General features: G+C 42.6%; 1 protein-coding gene across 1 annotated transcript in view; it reads left to right on the top strand.

Annotated features, from left to right (window-relative positions):
* ngfrb (nerve growth factor receptor b) overlaps positions 1-23,089 on the top strand; it is a 67,921-nt gene that overhangs the window by 19,449 nt on the left and 25,383 nt on the right. The gene's annotated exons all lie outside the window — the stretch shown is intronic.

The raw sequence follows: 23,089 nt of genomic DNA, 5'->3' as shown, positions 1-23,089 counted from the left end.
GAGGGACAGAGCTAATGTTAAAGAGAGACTGAAAGCCAATGTTAATATAGCATGCGGAACTCTGGAAGCAAATAGAGCTAGTGTAAAAAAAACAAGGTTATTTAGGATCCATAAACCTCAAACACAGGCAGGAGGCAGACAGTCAGAGTTACAGTTCTTTAATATGTATTTTCTCTTTTCGTTTTGAAGGGGATTACAATAAATGAAAACATTTACATTTATTCTTAGTAGCCCGCTTTGGGTCCGTTCGGCAGTCGCGGTTGTCTCAGTCGTTGCATCTTGGTTCCGCTGGAGAGAGGGGAGAGCTGAAATCTGTAGCATAGTCGCAATGAAAAGGTAGCAGTACTTCAGTCACACAAGAGCTGCGGTTGACGTCGTTCAATCACTTGGCTCTTTCCAAGCAGGGTCTCATTCGCTTCAGTAGCAGCTCCCCTCTCCCCAGGTAGTGTTGATGGTTTGATTGAGCCCTATCATCTGCTATGTAGCTGGTCTGCTGCAGTGTCGAATCCCCAACACTGACTGAAGAGCTACCTTTATGCCAGTGGCAGCTTGTTAATGCTATGCTCATCATGTGTGTGTGGCCCCTGGAACCATTTCGGGCAACTACTTGACTCGCTCATTCCCTCATTCACTTAACCAGACAAACACAACAAAAAGGCTTATCAATTTCAAACCAAATATGTGATATATGAATAAATAGTTTAGGCCTATTTAAATACTGATAACTGTAAAACAAACCACACATGTGGACTAAATAAATAAAGCACAAATCAGGAAAGGGGAGAAAACTAAACACACAAAGCCATGGCCCACATATGACTAGCTCACTCATCGAGTAGCTTGCAATATCAAGGTAGGAGAGACGGAGAGCCAACACTACTGTACGTCAGCTACCTAATGTTACCGGGATGTATTGTAATATGGGGAGATCGGGAAGCAATTAGATTTAGCTCACACACTGAGTGAGAGACCAAAACAGAGGCCACACGCAGGCAGGCACAGGCACAGGCACACACACACACACACACACACACACACACACACACACACACACACACACACACACACACACACACACACACACACACACACACACACACACACACACACACACACACACACACACACACACACACACAGACCGTACATCGGTTCCTATCCAGCACATACCTTTCTTGACATTCAGAGATGAGTTGGAACCATTGTATTGTGTTGTCAATCAATGATACATATTGTATAAATAACCACCACCAGTGCCAACCCTAACCCTGCACTATATCAGCCCTATATGACTCTATCTCCCTCACCACAATATGGACATTGTTGGGCTAGAGATGTAACTACCACTCCATACTCATCTCAATGTCCAGATAGACTCATCCCAAACAAAGACCACAAAGACCACCCTCACTATTGGCTCTGAATTACTTTTATATAATTTCACCCCGTGGCCATAGCAGTCCTCCGAACCTGGAATTCCCCATGATCAGCATCATCGCAGATTTCAATGTCTTCATGCTTCCTCCCTGGATTAAATTGATGCTTTATGTGAGCTTATTATAAAGGGAGTCTATTGAACAGTCATGGAAAGGCCTTTAGGGAGGCTGGTGGATGTGATGGCGTTATTTCGGTTTCGTACTGCAGACGGAAGGAGACCAGGACTAAAGGGAGTCTTTTGTGCTCTCCCATGATCCCTTTTGGTGCGACAGGCTCTTTGATGGCCCAAGAGGCATGCTGGGCTATTTGAGGGACCTACAGAAGATGAGTGAACCCTTTACACTCGTGGGAATTGGCCTGTATGTATAGTGCTAGATTAAAAGGTGTCTTACAGAAGAAGTACGAAAGCATATGCATAAGCATGGTAGCAATTGAAAGGGGATTATGGGAAAATTATTAGACTAAAGGTGAGGACACAACAGTTCATCTGACACAAGACTGAATCCAAACATTAGACATTTGATTATATGTGCATTTTATATTGACTGTACTTTTCGCCACATTTGAAATCTGAAAATACTCTAGATAAATTCAGTGACATGATAAGAATATTCCTGGAAAATGTGGGGTAGGTGCAACAAAGGGTTTAAGTGAGAGGACTAACTGCTGTCTCCAAGTGGCCACACCAAAGTGTGCGCACTTCTTAAGCCATTGCAATGCACTTTTTGAGCTCACCTTGCCGTGTCGTTGAGGAACTAGGGCAAGCACACTTGTTTTGTTTGGAACACAGCCCTGCATCCCCGCAATCACACAATTACTTTTGTTGGTTATCCAAAAACGGCCCATTACAAATCGAAATCTGGGTCAGGTGGGCATCATTTGAAAGCGTGTTCTATTGCCAACAAGAATAGCTGAATTATAAAATATGATCTTAGTGTTAGGCTTTCACAGGCCAATTCAGAGAAACAGATTGAATTTTCACAATAGACAACCACAGGCTCATTCTGTTCAGAACAAACCAGGGTATGGAGCCGTGTCATCTTGGAACTATACCTCAAACATAGTGATCATAAACGTTGGCAGTGTATACGACATGCGTTTTATTATATGAAAATGTGAAGTGCTCATTTAGACTCTCGGGTGTTTGGCTTGCTTGTAGGACATCAAAGCTGTGTTTCAAAATACATAGAGTCCTGATTTACAGCAGTTCCCTCACTCAGACAGCAGAACATTTGCAAAAGCTTCCCGATTTGCTGGAGAGATGGGGGCAACTTCTTGCGGTGCTTAACTTCAGAAGGGCTGTCAGTCAAAACCCATACGGCGCCGTGAAATGCATGGTCTGAGCTCTGACGTCATTTATAGCATGACACTGCACAGCCACGCCGTTCCAATGTCGGTGCTTATCAATGCCTAAATCTGCTATTTTTTACAAATTGTATTTTTTTGAAATTGATATATAGTTATGCTTGAGTTTGCGTAAGAGGAAGCTATATCAGCATGTACAGTTGAATAATGTTACATTAACCTCGGGAGTCAGGAAGCAGGTGCAGAATGTAAGTTTAATAATGATAATTACAAATGAAGAAAACATGAGAACCGTACAGAATGTGAATGAAAGCAATACTACCTCGTGACTGATTTCTACTGAGGGCTAAATAAAGGGAGAGAAATAAAGGAAATAATGATGTCCAAGTGTGCGTAATGATGGTTACCGGGGCCGGTGGTTAGTAGAACGGCGACGTTGAGCAGGAGTAGGCATGACAGTAAATGGCAGAATTTAGAGAATCTGTCAACAACAACCATAATAGTAGTAAAACCATCAGAAAGGGGGAGATCAGTGACGAAGTCTATGGACAGATGGGCCCAAGGCCGCTGAGGCACGGGAAGGGGAAGGAGTTTACCTGCTGGAGCGTGCCGGGGAGATTTGGTTTGATCACATACGGAGCAGGAGTAGCGGGCGTAGCGGGCGACCTCCCACGTCAACGTGGGCCACCAGTACTTAGTGAAGAGAGATTGAATGATACAGGTAATATCTGGGTGTCCAGAGGCGAGGGTTGTGTGTTCCCAGACAACAGCCAATTCCTTACCCCCGTAGGGATGTAGGTGCGCTCCGGAGGGCAGGTAGCAGGCGCATGTTCCGTCTGCAGAGCCTGGCAGATGTCCACGTCTACGTTCCAAAGCACGTGAGCAACGATTCGAGAGGGTGGAATGATGGACGCACTCAGGATCGGCACCTCTCCCGAGTCATGGAGACGGAACAGGGCATCGGCTTTGATGTTATTAGAACCTGGGCGATATGAGAGTGTGAAGTTGAATCTAGTGAAGAAAAGGGCCCACCTTGCTTGGTGCGGGTTCAGCCGCCTTGCCATCCATATGTACTCCAGGTGGTCGGTGAGATTGAGAAATGGCTCCTTGTCGCCCTCCAAGGAGCTCCTGGTAGCCAACGTCATAGTTCCTCTCTGCAGGAGACAGTTTCTTTAAGAAGTATGCACATGGTTACAATTTCTGTGGGTTACCTTGGCGTTGGGACAGGATGGCTCCCATGCCCACTTCTGAGGCATCCACTTGCATCACGAAGGGCATCATGGGATCTGGGGTTTTTGGGCAACGGGGCGGAGGTGAAACACTTCTCCGCTTTAACATAAAGGCGGTTATTCAGGAGGCGTCTCAGGACTACTCAGACGTGGGCAACGTGATCCTCCAAGGTGGCCAAGTAGACCAGGATGTTGTCAATATACACGACCACCTGGGGCCCGATCATGTCCCGGATCACCTCGTTCACAAATGCCTGAAACACTGACAGAGCATTGGCATAAGACATCAGCATGTACACGTAGTGCCCAGACGTCGTGCTGAAGGCCATGTTCCACTCACCCCCCTCCCGGATGTGGATCAGATTGTAGGCACTCCGCAGGTCCAGCTTCGTAAAAAAACTATTCGATGGCAGCCGGTACCAACGGGAGAGGGTAGCGGTACTTAGTGGTGATGGAATTGACCCCCATCATTCTTGGTCACGAAGAAGAAGCCTGCCGACGCAGGAGATGTGGATGAGTGGTCAAAATCCTGTTGGAGAGCCTCCTGGATGTACTCCTCCATGGCCTCGATCTCAGCCACCAACAGAGGGAAGGCTCTGCTGGTGTATGGATCCCACGGTGAAGGTGAGTGGTGCTGTGACGTGTGTGATAATGCTTGATCCCACATGTCGATTATCCAGGGAATGGACTGGAAGAGGAGAGCGGGTATGAGGAGATATTCATGGAGGAGATGAGGGCCTGGTCGATGAAATTCCCCGCGGCACCAGAATCCCCTATAGAGGTAAAAACAACACACGAGTAACAGCCAACCAGTGAAATGGAAACCAGGAACTGTTTGGTGGAAACCATATCTCCATTGGTTCAGGCTCTGCCTCAGGACAGCCAAAGGATGGAGGCGAGTGGCGAGGTGGGCTCAAACAATCACTCAATATTTAAAAGAAAATAAATACTCTGTGAACCCACGTCCTATATGAACATGATTCAGAGTCTGATGTAATTTTGCAGTCTGCAGACGGCTTATACAGTAGTGCACTTACCAGTAACATCTTAATCTAGATTTTCATTCCAGGCATGAAGTTTCACAGACCACTGTTTTGTGTTTCGTCCTCATCATCATATATTACTCTTGAATCTAACCTAATCATGTACTCTTACTATCTGATCTAATCGTTTTAAGGAGCACATGATTCATCATTACTTCTCAATCTGTATCCCTGCCAGATGTTCTCATCCATTAAGGACGTGGAGTGAGTTGATGCAGCCTTAAGTCTATAGAGTTGATGCAAGCCTTAAGGCTATATACTGCCAGAACCTAGTTAGCAGGGTGGAGAGAGAAAGAGACGTAGAGTGAGTGAGAGAAAGAGAGACCCGAGAGAGCAAAAAAGAGAGAGAGAGAGAGCCAGAGAGATAGAGAGAGAGTAGGAAGGGGAGACTGCTTCTTGTTGTAACTCTAGCGGTGAGAGAGATCAGTGCATTTAAGAATGGAAGGCGTCAGGAAAGCCGTTGTGTCCGTCCATTGACATTTACACTGTATCCAATTCATTGTTCTGTATGACTTGCGAAGTATATTTTTGTTGGCCATTGGGATGATTCGGCATTCTAGCAGCTCATGAAAGTGGAGGGAGTTGAAAAAAGATCTGCGATGGTTGAGAAATGGTTGTGTTTACCTTAGTGCCGCCAATAGCTGCTGTGAAAATCCAATTTTCCCTCTCATTACCAAAGGGATTACTGTTAGTGTTATATCGGAGATTTGAGAAGGAATACTCTCACCAGTCCTCTCCTTAGAACACAATGATGATAATATAGAACATACTCTGAGTGTGTCACAAATGGCATCATATTCCCTATACTGTACCGTGCACTTCTTTTGGCCAGGGCCCAATGGGTGGCTTTTCCTGTGGGTCCTGCTTTTTGTTTCACATCCATGGGCTTATTAAACACTAAATATGACAATGACATTATTAGTAATATATATATATATATTTTTTTTACAATGGCAACACTAGCTATTCTATCTTGGAATTTGAGAGGCCTATTGGAATTTGAAACTGTCCTATTAAACGTTCCAGCTGCGTTGGTATCCTAGCAAGAAACCATGTTGATATAGCAATGCTCCAAGAAACACACCTGCTTCCAAAAGGATTCACATAGAAAGAAAAAAAAACATTTGTACAAACGGGCTGATTTTTCATCAACCCCAGACAAAACTAAAAGGGGTGATCATAACGATACATAAATAAACTCAAGATGCACCTGTTGGGTAAAGGTGAAGACCAAGAATGCAAAGTCACAGTTAAATAGAAAGAAAAATTGCCTTTATTAATGTGCATGCTACAAATTCATATGGTTCTATGTTTTTTTTGTTTAATTCTCTGAACAGCATCTTGTTAGGATTACCTGAATTCCATCTGGTTCTTGGGACAGTCGTGAAAGCCATTTTGGACATAGTAAGACTAACTACAATCCACACGCAACCAAGGCTCTCCAGCATATACTCTCTGGTTACAACCTCATTGATGCCTGGACGAGCACATAATCCTGAAGCAAAAGAGTACAGTTATTCAAGCAGGGCGTAAATCATTCTCACAAATCGATTTCATACTATTATCTACTCCTCTATTGTCTTTAATTAAGAAAATAGAAATTAGACAGAAGAGCTTGTCGACCACCATGCTTAATACCGCCAAACTTCAAATTTCCGAATCTGCTAAACGATCCACAAGATGGATTTCTGCGATCAATTCGAAATTGAACTAAATTAATTCATAATGATCAATACAAATTCAGTCGGATCCCTGGATTCTATGGGATGCCACCAAAGTTTTTACAAAAAAAAGAATGCAACTGCATTTGCATCTGGGTTGAATAAATCACTATTAGAGAAGATATCACCTCGCTGGGAGCCCAAATCTCTCTCAATGAACTCAATAGAGCATTGGATATCATGAATAAAGGCAAATCACCTGGATGGAACGGCTTTCCTCCTGATGTATATTTAAAATGTTGGAATCAATTAGGTCCACTATTGCTTTAAACAGCCGTTCATTTGGGAGAGATGTGAATACAGCACTAATCCCCCCCCATGCCACCCAGTGTTCTCACTATCGTCCCCTACCTTTTGATTAACACAGATATTAAACTGTTTTCTAAAATGCTGTCATCCCGTCTTGAGACATACATACCCCTCTGTCGACTTGTACATATCTTAGATGCTTCATCAGAAACAACAGCTCCTTGGGCTGTATTGTCTCTCAATGCAGAAAAAAAATTTTTTTTTAGACTAGAATGGTTATATCTATGGTCTGTCTTGGAACAGATGGGAATTGCCTCCATTTTCATTAATATGGTTAAAATACTATATTCCAATCCCTCGTCCATAGTTATAACAGGCAATATCTGCTCTGCTCCATTGAAAATGACTAGAAGCAGCAGACAAGGCAATCCAATTTCGCTATTGCTATTCTTATTATCCACGGAACCCCTGGCCCAGGCGATTTGTCAATCGAAAGGAAATAACATACATTTCCATAACATCTACTGATCACTTCATCTCATTATATGCAGACAATATTTTACTACCTTACATCTAGACATTGTATCTCTATCGCTCCCAAACGCATTGAAGATTCATTGATACATTTAGCTTAATTAACCTAAAGCCCTACAGTACTGCTGCTCAAGACCCCGACGGAGGACTCCATCGCTACTTATGGAATCCCAATAGTTTCCCTTTTTAAATATTTGGGAGTAGATATGTTTCCTTCCCGAGGTAAAACCCTTGCCATAAACTTTAACGGAACGCTCAGATCAATTAAATCCAACCTCGGTCGATGGTATAATATCCTATTTACTTTTAACCAGCAGAATATCTATCATCAAAAGGAATATATTGCCACAGCTGAATTTCTGTAGAGGTGGGAGGCATGCTTTCTTCGAGGGGTGGGGGGTGGGGGGTGGAAGAAGGCATCCAAAAGTAAGTTTGTTCTGAAGTGTCTCCCGTTTGAGACACACCCTCCTTGATGCTAGTCCCTTGTAAGTGGAGTTGACGGCCAGTAGCGTCTCAAGTGAAATGATGATGGTTATCTAAAGGAAAGTGCAAACATGGCCTTCGACTCTGATCCGTGCCAGTGAGGCCACCGTGTAGAGGTCAAGATGGGAGGCTATCATATCGTGTGACAGAGGTCTGTTTGGGAGGTTAGAGTGGTTCAGAACCTCCCCAAGGGACATGACTGAGATGGAGAAAACAACAAAGGGTTAATCCCCCCCCAAAATTCCTGCTGGGTTCAAATTGCTCCAACGTTGAAGTTGATGAATGAAAACAGTCTAGTTAACCATAACCAAGCCTCAGTCAGAGCGACATCTTCGGTGTGATCGTAAATCAACTTGGACAAAGTGATGTTACTGTGGAGTGTATGTGATTAATCCTCAATGGAATGCTGGTGCTGTACACTGCTCCGGGGTGAAGTTTCCCCTAGTTACAGATCTAGAATCAGATTCTCCTCCCCCAATCTTAATCTTAACCATTATTGTGGAAAATGCAAAACTGATCAGCGTCTAGAGTCAACTTCACTGTACACCGTGTACAAAGGCCATGAAATTGCTGTGTAATATGGCTAATAACAGGATCGGTTTACAGGGTGACAGATGTGTTTGTCTGTTGAGCCCTGGGGGTTACTGTTACATGCATACACGTGTGCTCACATACTGTACATGTGCGAATATGTGTGTGTGTTCTATACAATAGCTAAAACAGGTTGGTAAAGCTAGCCTTATTGTACCAGCTTTCTCTTGGACCATGACTGGGTAAGCAGTCCTAAAGGTCCTCATGTCCAGTTCTTATCAATTTGAAGCACTGGCTGAGTACCTCAAGGATAGTGGGGGAAGAGGAGGACACCATCCATGGCCTCCCTCCCTCCTTAGGATTATACCCCAGACACGCTGCACATGTTCTGGGCTGGCCCCTAACCCAAGGCTGGGGCCCCTGGATGTATGGCCTCAGGGCCAAGGGTAGTGGAGAGGCTGACGACAAACACACGCACACATATATTAACATAGGTTCACAAACAGTGGTGTAGTGGAGGCTAAACGCACATACCCACCTTTTTTGGTGGGGCGCAAGCGTTTACCCACCTTTTGCACAAAAATGTTTAGGGAGTGATACAGTAATTTACTTCCTGTGAACAGCAGATATTTTTTACCCATATATATTTTTTTACCACACCTATACGCACACACACACACACACAGACAGACGTTGAGGTTCATGGGCTGACTTATTGGACATGACAGAGCATTGTACACAAGGTCAGGTGGGGATCAGAGGAGAGGGGATGGAGGAAGCATCGGGCCAAGTGCATTCTGTTATTCGTTGGGTAGGTGGGGGAGTAGGGGGGTGGGGTAAGGCTGTTTCCTTCCTGTGTTTGGTTGACATTAACGATTGACAGACTGCCCTCAACAAATCGGGAAAAGGAGTGATCAACTAACCAGCACCATATACCAACTAGGTTTTTTTAGTGGAAACCGGGCTACAGAGATTTACCGAGACTCCATGCCCAAACCCAGTCCCGTTTTCCAGGATAAATAACTGCGAGAAACTGGTCAATTATAATCCATTATTTATATGAACAGCATGACGTGAAATTGAACTGTGAAATTATATTCAATGTCTAATTCTGGCTTCTCTATAGCCTTCTTTGCTCTGCTATCTGATCAATAATGATCGATAATCATGGCTCAGTGTATGCTGTTGTAATAGCCTATCGCATTTACTATATTGGTTATGCCTATTGTTTATGCTGAAACTGTATACACAACCTTGAAGTACAGTTAGTAGGCCTACGGTAAAGTAATGCCACTGAGGCAGAATGCAAATATGCAAGCGCAGAATAAAATGTAGCCTACAGGCAGTTCGACAAGTGGATTGATCCGACATGCAGGCCTATACCCCCAACACTTGTGAGGCAAGTGCAGAGGGGGCTTCAGCAAGTGCAGAGGGCGCTGTAGCAGCCAAATGTCCTAGAGTGATGCAGTCTTACCTCAAGCTGACGCAAGCACTGAATGAAATTCTAGCAGAAATGGCTGTGAGCGACGGATTCTGCTACCATGCCATTGCAAACAGCATTGTGCCACACACAATCTTCCTCATATTCCTCAGATTAAGATGCTACTTATGTAGGATAGACTAAGTGTTTTGATCAACATATTATTTTGTGAAAAGCCAGATTTATTCGAATGAGAGAGAGAGAGAAAGAAAGAAAAAGAGAGAACGAGAGAGAGATTTTATGTTCCATTCCTCACCCGGGCCTAATAACTTGAGACTATTTTGTCTGTCTGCCCCTACATCTGTCTGTCCGTCCATCCATCTGTCTTTGTAAAGTGTGCCATTGTAAGGCCATAGCGCGGGCTACCCTCTTTGAGTCCACTTTTGGCTTCTATGGCCTTGCATCAGTTCTATTGACTTGGGTTATATGGCCACAGTTGACCTTCTCTCCTGAACCCCATTGCTCTCTGTTCAACACAATACAAGCCTTGTGCCGACGAAGGGAGTTTTAAGTCTCCAAATTCCACGCATGTAGATGCAAAGAATTGTCTCCTTGTGTTAAGGACTCATAACAAATAACAAATGGAGCAGTGTGGCCATTTTCTGGAATGTTGTGTAATTCAGCCCTTCGACATTCCAGGAAGAATTCTTGGGAGTTGCTTTTTTAATTGCAGCATTGTGTTCCGGTCCAGGGATGACCACAACACTTGTGGCAGGGCTCGTGCCGCTTCCATTCATGGCCAATTTTCCAGTTGGTAGCCAAGTCCCTGTGATAGATGGATGATGTGTTGGAAGCTTGTATGTAGGCTTGCTTGTAGCATGGCCAACCCTTCCCAACGGTAATTATTATCAGCTATATGCTATAGTTATCAGATATCTGCCTTGAGCATGGCATAAACGCAACATGCAACAATTTAAATCATCAATATAAGGAAATCAGTCAATTGAAATAAATTCATTAGGTCCGAACCTATGGATTTCACATGACTGGGAATGCAGATACCTTTACAAAAAAGAAAGGGGCATGGATCAGAAAACCAGTCAGTATCTTCTGTGACCACCATTTGCCTCATGCAGCATGACACATCTCCTCTGTAAAAGCTATATATTCAAGTTAAATGAACTCTTGTCTTTATTTGTAGTTATTTATCAGAAATTAATGTTGGTCCTTGGTCCTCTGAATCTTGTCCAGCAGTCCAAATCGAATGGGGAGAAAATGCTCTTAGTTTTCTTCAGTTTTCCCCCAGCAGGTTATTAACGAACACATTTTCTGTGTGATGTATATCAATACCGCCTGACTTTTTTTAGACCTTATTCCTCAATTTGACCATTTGGGTGAAAGGAGGAGCAGAGGTTGCAGATGAACACAACAAGAGAAAGACAGGTAGAGGAGGGAGGGACGGCGAAGAGAGAGGAAGAGAGACAAGAGGGGGTGGTGCAGAAGCAGAGCGAAGGAGAGAGGCTAAAAGGGGAGAGACGGAAGAGAGGATAGGAGAAAGGGGAACAGATGCTGAGAAGAGTGTCCCGGTCGATAAAAGCGATGGAGTTACTCCTCTGCACTCTCAGGTTTCGGCGGGTGACCTCTAGCAGTGCCTATCACATTCTGCCGCAGAGCAGACACACACACGCGCGCAAATATGTACACGTGCAAACACGCACGCACACACGTACACGCACACACACACACACACACACACACACACACACACACACACACACACACACACACACACACACACACACACACACACACACACACACACACACACACACACACACACGCACACACAGCAACACCTGTGCACAAGTCCATCCGCACATGAATAAACACAGGCGTAAGTGCACAGATAAATGAGAAAGGTCAAGGGGAGAGAGAGAGAGAGAGAGAGAGAGAGAGAGAAAAAAAAAAGAGAGGCACCCAAGTAAGAGCTAGCCATATAGCCAGAGAGAAAGAAAGATCAGGTGAGGAGAGAGGAAGCAACGGCACCGGTTTGTTATGAAGTCCTTCACAAGCAAGCCATATAGTATTTGTATTGGCAGAAATTACGTCATTACATGCGGAAGTACATTTTTATCACCGAGTCTGAGCAATGAATGAACATCACAATTTCTGAAATACTTTTTAAGCAACTGTTAAGTTACTTAACTGGATTCTAGGACAGGACTGGGCTTGTGGTGGGCAAGGTTACAGTTTTGGCACCACTCAAGCGTAGTGACATGTAATAAAAACAGGGTTGTGTCGGAAACCCCTCTTTCTCCAGCCCTGAAACCATAAACCTCCACTGTGGAGTCGGTAAAAGACTAGGAACACTGTTGACTACAGTATTCAAGAGGTTGGAATGCAGAATGGTCATTGCTTTTTCAGGTGTGGCCAGCTACTGAAATATATACACACACACACACACACACACACACACACACACACACACACACACACACACACACACACACACACACACACACACACACACACACACACACACACACACACACACACACACACACACACACACACACACATACATACATACACACACATTTATGAGTGCCTAGTGAAAGTCTACCCACCCCTTGCAGTCTTGACATGTTGCTGCCTTAAAATGTTATCTTAAAATGGATTCAACTGGATTTTTGTATTTCTTTTTTTTCAAAGCCAGCATTCTTCTTTCACTGTGCAGGGAGAGATTATCAGGACACACCTGATTCCCAAATTGATAACGTTTATCTCGCATCGAGAGTCACGTGGAGACGAACAGATTTGGTTCAGTCGGTTCAGTTCAGTCAGTCATCCTGAAGAGCCCTTCCCATCTAGCTAGTTTATGTTTGTGGCTAGAAAACAGCGAGAATTTGTCTGCCGAAGTTGGGACTTTGGGAGTGTTCAGAATCATTCTGTTTTTATCTGAGTAATGTTTTATTATACACTACCAATCAAAAGTTTTAGAACACCTACTCATCCAACGGTCTTTTCTTTATTTTTACTATTTTTTACATTGAAGAATACTAGTGAAGACATGGAGACAATGAAATAACACATATGGAATCATGTAGTAACCAAAAAAAGTGGTAAACAATATATATAGTTGAGATTCTTCAAATAGCCACCCTTTGCCTTGATGACAGCTTTGCACACTCTTGGCATTCTCTCAACCAGATTCACCTGGAATGCTTTTCCAACAGTTTTGAAGGAGTTCCCACATATGCTGAGCACTTGTTGGCTGCTTTTTCTTCACTCTGCGGTCCAACTCATCCCAAACCATCTCAATTTGGTTGAGGTCGGGGGATTGTGGAGGCCAGGTCATCTGATACAGCACTCCATCACTCACCTTCAAGTTAAAATAGCCCTTACACAGCCTGGAGGTGTGTTGTGTCATTGTCTAAATAAATCACAGACAGTTTCACCAGCACAGCACCCCCACACCATGACACCTCCTCCTCCATCCTCCACGGTGATAAATACACATGTGGAGATCATCTGTTCACCCACACCGCATCTCACAAAGACATGGCGGTTGGAACCCAAAATCTCAAATTTGGACTCCAGACCAAAGGACAAATTTCCACCGGTCTAATGTCCATTGCTCATGTTCATGGTCCAAGCAAGTCTCTTCTTCTTATTGGTGTCCTTTAGTAGTGGTTTCTTTGCAGCAATTTGACCATGAAGGCCGGATTCACACAGTCTCATTTGAACAGTTGATGTTGAGATGTGTCTGTTACTTGAATTCTGTGAAGCATTTATTTGGTCTGCAATTTCTGAGGCTGGTAACTCTAATGAACTTATCCTCTGCAGCAGAGGTAACTCTGGGTCTTCCATTCCTGTGGCAGTCCTCATGAGAGCCAGTTTCATCATAGTGCTTGATTGTTTTTGGATAGTGGTGCACATGACCACCTCTCTTGTATCCATCCACTTCACAAAGAGCAGGCCATCTTGTCGAATCCATATCATATCTTCTATATACCAGCCCTACCTTGTCACAACACAACTGATTGGCTCAAATGCATTAAGAAGAAAATAAATTCCACAAATTAACTTTTAAGAAGGCATACCTTTTAATTGAAATACATTCCAGGTGACTACCTCATGAAGCTGGTTGAGATAATGCCAAAAGTATGCAAAGCTGTCATCAAGGCAAAGGGTGGCTATTTGACGAATCTCAAATATAAAATATATTTTCATTTGTTTAACACTTTTTTGGTTACTAAATCAAATCAAATGTATTTATATAGCCATTCGTACATCAGATGATATCTCAAAGTGCTGTACAGAAACCCATCCTAAAACCCCAAACAGCAAGCAATGCAGGTGTAGAAGCATGGTGGCTAGGAAAAACTCCCTAGAAAGGCCAAAACCCAGGAAGAAACCTAGAGAGGAACCAGGCTATGTGGGGTGGCCAGTCCTCTTCTGGCTGTGCCGGGTGGAGATTATAACAGAACATGGCCAAGATGTTCAAATGTTCATAAATGACCAGCATGGTCAAATAATAATAATCACAGGCAGAACAGTTGAAACTGGAGCAGCAGCACGGCCAGGTGGACTGGGGACAGCAAGGAGTCATCATGTCAGGTAGTCCTGAGGCATGGTCCTTGGGCTCAGGTCCTCCGAGAGAGAGAAAGAAAGAGAGAAAGAGAGAATTAGAGAGAGCATACTTAAATTCCCACAGGACACCAGATAGGACAGGAGAAGTACTCCAGATATAACAAAGCTGTTACCCTGGCCGGATATTGGCTACAGTATCAAGCTGCACTACATGACCAGAAGTATGTGGTCAAGTTCTTCCACACCATTCTCGACAAACCATTTCCGTATGGACCTCACTTTGTGCATGCTGAAACAGGAAACTGTTGCCACATATTTGGAAGCACTGAATCGTCGACAATGTAATTGTATGCTGTAGCATTAAGATTTCCCTTCACTGGAACTAAGGGGCCTAGCCTGAACCATGAAAAACAGCCCTAGACCATTATTCATCCTCCACCAAACTTTACAGTTGGCACTATGCATTGGGGCAGGTAGCATTCTCCTGGCGTCCGTCAGACCCAGATTCGTCCGTCGGCCTGCCAGAGGGTGAAGCGTGATTCATCACCCCAGAGAACGCGTTTCGAATGCTCCTGAGTCCAATGGCGGCGAGCTAAACACCACTCCAGCCGACGCTTAGCATTGCGCTTGGTGATCTTAGGCTTGTGTGCAAATGCTAGGCCCCGACGAACAGTTATTGTGCTGACGTTGCTTCCAGAGGCAGTTTGGAACATGGTAGTGAGTGTTGCAACCGAGGACAGACAATTTTTACACGCTAAGCGTTACAGCACTTGGCGGTCCCGTTCTGTGAGCTTGTGTGGCCTACCACTTCGAGGCTTACCCATTGTTGCTCCTAGACATTTCCACTTCACAATAACAGCACTTACAGATGACAGGAGCAGCGCTAGTAGGGCAGACATTTTACGAACTGACTTGATGGAAAGGTGGCATCCTATGACAGTGCCACGTGGAAAGTAACTGAGCTCTTTAGTAAGGCCATTCTACTGCCAGTGTTTGTCTATGGAGATTGCATGGCTGTGTGCTCTATTTTATATACCTTTCAGCAACGGATTCGGCTGAAATAGTCAAATCCAATCATTTGAAGTGGTGTCCACATACTTTTGTATATACTGTATTGTGTACTTCCCTTTCTTTACTTAGGCAAGCGGGAGCAAAGGACACCACTATCATTGAGCAGTGTAGACTGTATCACTGTGACATCCAGATGGTTACCTCCAAGTTATTTCTTGTGTATGCTGCTATCCTACGAGAAAAAGAATCAAGTGGGATGGTACAAATTGGAAATGGTGACCAAATCCAGATTGTGACCAATAATGTTACGTGAAGTTATTTCTCCCTTGCCCATCGAAATAAACATCACTTGAAGAGTTTATTTACAAAAACGCAACATCCACCAATTTTTCACATGTATGTTTTTTTCAACCGAGATGATTGTGTCTATAAAATATTATTGTTCTCAGATGTTTTATTAATAGATTTTAGTTGTGTATTAAAATGTTGTTGTTTTTTACAAACCACTATATATTGATTGTTTTGCTGTAATGGAATGTTGGTATACTGTATATATGATGGTGATATGTGTTTGTCTCACCTTGCTATCTTAAGATAGTGCATTGACTGTAATTCGCTCTGGATAAGAACATCTGCTAAATTACTAATATGTCAAATGTAAATGTTTTACCTACCTATCTCATATTACTATCGACAAGGTGTTGAAAGCATTCCACAGGGATGATGGCCCATGACTCCAATGCTTCCCACAGTTGTATCAAGTTGGCTGGATGCCCTTTGCGTGGTGGACCATTCTTGACACACACAGGAAACTGTTGCGTGTGATCAACCCAACGGAGTGACCATTCTTGACACAAACCGATGTGCCTGGCACCTACGACCATACCCCGTTCAAAGACACTTAAATATTTTGTCTTGCCAATTCACCCTCTGAATGGTACACATACACAATCCATGTCTCAATAGTCTCAAAACGCCTCTTAACCTGTCTCTTCCCCTTCATCTACACTGATTGAAGTGGATTTAGCAAGTGACATCAACAAGGGATCATAGCTTTCATCTGGATTCACCTGGTCAGTCTATGTCATGGAAAGAGCAGATGTTCTTAATGTTTTGTACACTCAGTGTATAGCATTTAGCTAAAAAAACATGATTATTTGTCTTAAAATGGGTATATAGCGTTCTGGAAAGAAACTCTTTGCTTTCTTTTACAAGTTGTAACTAGCACCATGTTGCTGTTGTTGCCATCTAGCCAGGATAAACTAGCTGATAAGGGTTTATCAGGATGACTGACTGAACTGAATCCACCCGTCTCCACCCTCGACTCTGAACTCTGTGACATACGTCATACATTTGGGCACCAGGTTTATCCGTACAGCTTCTCCCCACTGTGGACATCATCAATGCGTGACTTGCTAGCTGTTAATCAAATGACGAGGTGCTGAAGCTCATTGGTTGGAACTCTAATTGCTAGGAGGCTTGCTACATGGGCCCCGCTTGCACTACTCAAAATGGTGCCACACAGCTTCCAGAAAACCATTGCTTTCAAACTAGGGATTTCATGGCAAATTGAGGTAATTCTGCTAATGGATTATGCATGTGTGAACTACACGTAGACACATCCAGCCCAAAGCAGGAAGGTAAAAAAAATACATACCTAGTTGCTGAAGTTCCAGAACATCTCTTTATTACTTGGTGGAAGGTGGAAGCACCTTGCTTTTCAAGTATTGTGGTGGCAGTGTCATGTTATGGGGTATGCTTGTCACAGGCAGAGACTGGGTAGTTTGTTAGGAACTGAATAAATATGAAATATACCACGGCTAAACAATAAATGTTCATTTGCTAGTGGAAATGTTTTTAACATCCACTGAAGTAGCTAGCAAGTTTACTAGTTAGCTAAGGTAAGCTAACGCACTTCTGTACATCACGCAGTAACATACAATATACCTTATTTTAGCACCCCAATAACGAAATACTTCCAGGTCAACTGTAATATGAATACCATTGTAAAGCACGATTTCTCCCCTTTCCAGCAAAATCAATGACGAGCCCTTCATGCTGCCCGTCCCTGAATGATTGAAGAAGGCAATGAGCTCCGTCGGGTCTTTAAAAAAATGACGGGTGGGGAAGCGAAACCTACTTTGTGATATGGAAAAAGGGGAGATAAGCCGTGTGGTGAAACTGCTTTTTTCATATCCAATCTGTCCAACGTATCACCTCGAACATGTAAATAAAACACTATAAAGAGTTTATATAATGTGTCATTACAGACCTATTTGAAGGTTTATGTCGAATTTGAATCGGGTCTTTAGGTGCGGCGCTGAAGTTATCTTCAGAAGTAAACTGCGGCTGTCGCGGATTTTGAGAGTGATGGCTTGCAATGATGACGCAAAAAATGTTTAACTGCAAGAGATGCGCTACACAGAGGGGTCTGTTTTTTCAAATGTTCTCCAATACTATCGGGCCATACCATGTCAATCATTTTCATTTTCATTTCATTTTTAAGTGGTTAGCTTTGAGCCAGTAACCGAAAACTGACAAGATAAAAATCTGTCGTTCTGCCCCTGAGTAAGGCAGTTAACCAACTGTTCCCCATGTGCTGAAGACATGGATGTTGATTATGGCAGTTAGTATCAATTGCAGATCTCCTCTTGTGGGACCCGGCAGCATTGATAGTCTATGTTCGCCTGCTAGTTAATTAATTATGTTGCATTCACTATCAGAATAAAATGATATGATATCAAGGTAAAAGGCAATTTGATTTGGCTGCTGGGGGTCAAGGAAGAAGTAGACCACATTTTTTAATCGCTGGAATGCTCGGTGGAAGCAGAGTATGATAGCTAAGGAGATGGAGAAAATTCTGGCAATATGCGGAGGGAGTCGAAAAGAGAAGTTGTATAAAACACCTGTCTGCGGATTACATCTTAAAAATAAGGGCATCCATGGGATCCATGACAGAGAGGGAGAAGCGTTAATCCATGTACATGGGTAAGAAGAGTCTAGCTAGCTACATTTTCAGATATTATAAGTTTCTAATTTTGAATGAAAGTCATTTTCATTGCAAGTTAAAGCGTACTGTTAGCTAGCTAGCTAACATTAACTGGCAGGCTTTCTAGTTAACATTACATGTATGATCTTTGTAGTAATATTAATCGTATTTTAGAAAGCCAATTGTATTTCCAGTTATAGCCTAATGTTATCTAGCTAACATTGAACCTAGTTTGTTAGCTTTAGCCACCTGCAGATCCATGCATGGTGGCTAGTTATGAAAATCAGTTTGTATTGCTTGTAGTATATGGGTTGGGATTATTGCTGCATTCAAAACAACTGGGAACTCGGAACGGGCAACTCAGAAACCTCAGACTTCAGTGCATTCAAGACAACTGCGAACTCTGAAAAAAATAAGCTCTGACTTGGAAAAATTATTTAGAACTATCATCCAACTCGGGAATTCAAACTCGGGAACTCAGGCCTCTTTCTAGAGCCCCGACTTTCCGACCTGAAGATCGCTGACGTCAAGATTTGACTTCGTATTTTTCCAAGTTCCCAGTTGCCTTGAAAGCATCATTAGGTCCATTGTTTAGCTAGCTTGCTTCGTGTCTGAACAAAAGACTCCACTTTGCTAGATGATTGTATGACCCATCAAGTTAGCCAGGTGTGTCTGGAGGTGATTACGGTAATCTAATGGACCAGATAAAGTGTATTTTTGCTACTACTTTAACCACTTTAGTCTTAAAATCTTTGGTTGTTTACTACATCACCTTAATCTGTTTAGCACATGGACTCACATGTGAATCCTAAAAGAGATGGGCGGGGCTAAGGCTTAAGAGTGTATGAACGATTCTGAATGGGTGTGTAGACAAAGAAAAGCTCTCCAGTAGGTGTACCAGAATATTCAAGATACATTTTCTTAAAAGTGGGGTCACAAGTTTATCAACTTTCAAATCAGAATTAATTTCCCATTGTTCCTCAACTGCAGTGTATGATATATCATTTTCTAGCTCTGTCTCTACTTTTATCCAAGGAAAAAAAAACACAATTTCAAATTTAGCTACGTAGGACCGACTCGAGCAGGTTAGTCATTTATTGCCATTTAGTTTATCCCCTGAAAGTTAGCTTGTTATCTAGCCATATTTACGTGATCTGTTATTAGCTAGCTAGCCAATTTGACATGGTCCATCAATCAATGTATCCAATCATGTCTGTCAGCAGCAATCGTGATTAAACACTCTTTAAAACAAGGTTAAAAAGAGGATAGCTAACTTCTCTGGATAGGCCTACGTTGTTTGGAGGAAAAAACATTAGGTCTACCTACCACTATGTTTAGCCAACTGTACAAAGGTTCTACCTGTAGCTTGCAAAGTAAACATTATCAGCTAAAAGTGCATTGGCAAAACCTCCTGCTGCTTGACAGGCAGAGCCTACAAAGGATGAGAAATTAACCTAAACCACTCATACTTGTCAGGTATAGTTCACTCAAATATCCAATTAATTGTGGCCAATATTTAGAGATATCATAAGACGACTTATGTATCTGAAATTACATTATCAATTGATGTTTACTGATCATGATAAGCTTGCAGTTCCTTGCTGTATAACTCTGATGATGGAGCCAAATGTATGCAATTGTTTGCATAGAATAATCAGAAATGTGTAAGTTCTGACTACGCTCTACAAGTGTTGATGATATTATAACTAATAGTTAACATTTGTTTAACAATCCCTTGAAAATGTCATGCAGTTATCAAAGGTTTTAGCGGAGATGGGGGTCTCCTTGCCTCCCAGCAGGCAAATCGAAGGCTTTGAAACTTATTGTGATGTTTTATTCATAATGACCTATTGGGAATTATAAACTGGGTGGTTCGAGCCCTGAATTCTGATCGGCTGACAGCCGTGGTATATCAGACCGTATACCATGGGTATGACAAAACATTTATTTTTACTGCTCTAATTATGTTGGTAACCAGTTTATAATAGCAATAATGCACCTCGGGGGTTTGTAATATATGGCCAATATACCACGGCTAAAGGCGGTGTCCAGGCACTCCGCATTGCGTCATGCAAAGAACAGCCCTTAGTCTTGGTATATTGGACATATACCACACCTCCTCAGGATTTTGCTTAATTATACAACGGGTGGGTCTAATCCTGAATGCTGATTGGTTAAAATCGCGTTCCAGCCGGTGTCTATTCCACAAGTTACTACCGGCTAAATCTAAATCTGGTCATCAGACCAGCCATGCAATTTATAAACTTTATCTCCACTATAAAAAGCATCTAGACATTATCTCACATTTCTTTTAGACTGAATTTAGTTTTCAATAGAGGAGATTTGTGTGAATCTTGCTGTCCGTCTCTCCGATATTTGCAACATTGTTTCAATATTCAAATTCGATCTCCAGCATAGTAATGAACGAGTCAGGACAAGACAGACAGGCAGGCAGCGTTACTCAGCCAGTCGAAAATCATGAATCAGCTGGCATCAATGTTATGGATAGATACAAAGAAATGTAATTTGAAAAAAAGTAAAATGAAACAAAGCGCTGCTACTGTAGTTTGCCGTCTTTCCAGCTTCAGTTAGCTGTGTTGTTGCCTAGCTACTCTGAACAAGTGTCCTGACGAGTGAGCACATTTTCTATGCCAGGTGAAACCGCGCCTCATTGTAATGGATGTATCCAAATAACTGTCAATATAAAACAGCTTAAACAAATGGAAATACAGCTACTTTGCTGTTATTTTGGCTTTTTGACGTGAAGTTAGCCGTAGTTGGCTAGCTAGCAAGCAAGGGATAAGAACGTTGCCAGCCAGTATGGCAATGCACCATTTAGAACAACGACTGGGTCACGTCCATAGATACAGAACAAAAGGACTGTGTCGAGACTATATCTTGTGGAAGGATAAAATAGTATGAATGCATTTATCAAAATAACCTTTTTAATGAAAATATGTCAATCATTATTTGAATATGTTGGTAACCCGTAAAAGTGATAATGCCCTCGAAGCTGGTGTTTGGAGGATATTTTGGAAAGTATTCAGACCTCTTGATTTTTTCCATATTTTGGTATGTTACAGCCTTATTCTAAAATGAATTGTTCCTCGTCAATGACCCATAATGACAAAGCAAAAACATTTTTTTGCAGATATATTACAAATAAAAACTGAAATATCACATTTACCTAAGTATTCAGACCCTTTACTCAGTACTTTGTTGAAGCACCTTTAGCAGCGATTACAGCCTCGTGTCTTCTGTGGTATGAAGCTACAATCTGGCACACCTATATTTGGGGAGTTTCTCCCATTCTTCTCTGCAGATGCTCTCCGGCTCTGTCAGAATGGATGGGGAGCGTCGCTGCACAGCTATTTTCAGGTCTCTCCAGAGATGTTAAATCGGGTTCAAGTCCGGGCTCTGACTGGGCCACTCAAGGACATTCAGAGACTTGTTCCAGTCCTGCGTTGTCTTGGCTCTCTTCTTAGGGTCGTTGTTCTGTTGGAAGGTGATCCTTCACCCCAGTCTGAGGTCCTGAGCACTCTGGAGCAGGTTTTCATCAAGGATCTCTCTGTATGTTGCTCCGTTCATCTTTCCCTCGATCCTAACGAATGTCATGACTCTCCTGTGAGGATACGAAGGATCAAGTTACAGTGAGTCCACTCTACAGCACCCTCTCTCTCCCGCAAAGGGGTATATGTGCAGGACGAGCTGAATACGTCACAAATGGTCAGAAACTCTCGATGAGTGAAGAAGATAAAGACTACACATTCACAGTCTGAAGCTGTATATGTAAAATAGTCTAAGAAACTTGACCGAAGACGAGAAAAGATGAACATTTCCCTATCGGTCGACCATTGGAATGTCTGGAAGATCTGTTCTAACGGACACTCCGAGATCAACCTACTACAACTACAAAGGACATGGTGACCTCTGGTGGACAACCAGAGACTTACAGAACCAGATATGTTCTGTCGAATTACTCCCGGTAGATGGATCAAGTGTTTTCAACAGAGAGACAGCAAAGACATACACACGTAAATATGTACATTGCAATTGTTTTTGAATGAGCGGCCATTCATGTGCAAAGTATTCATATTTCCATGAGCATAGTAATCAGCTGTATGTACGATAGTGGAATTCCTTTGTCTCTCGCTTTCCCTCTCTTTTGAATCCACCATTTTGTGTAACAAGCCGTCATATCGGTTTAGTCCACTAGGGACTTTTCATTGCATTGTGTAGTAATCAATGTGTAAGCTATCCTGTTTGTGTGTTTATGTAATTCTGTGTGATTATTTAGTTAGTTAGTAAATAAATAATTGAGCCAATTTGTATATTTCGCTGATTCATCATTTATGCTAGGGTTCGTGCAGATTTATAGGATATTATGGCGCGTTCAGAATTAGACTAAGATATGAGGTAATAAAAATTCATTAGTGACTGCTATGAAATCGATATATTCTGATATTCTTTGAGTTAATTCGGGAAACTGTAAATCATAAAACAAACTTTTCCCGTGGTGCCACAGGTTACTGTATTAATTGTTA

Source organism: Oncorhynchus masou, chromosome 18 (assembly GCF_036934945.1).
Source record: "Oncorhynchus masou masou isolate Uvic2021 chromosome 18, UVic_Omas_1.1, whole genome shotgun sequence".
Taxonomy (NCBI): Eukaryota; Metazoa; Chordata; class Actinopteri; order Salmoniformes; family Salmonidae; genus Oncorhynchus; species Oncorhynchus masou.
Note: the sequence above shows the minus strand (reverse complement) of the source record. Positions and strands in the feature narration are given on the sequence as shown.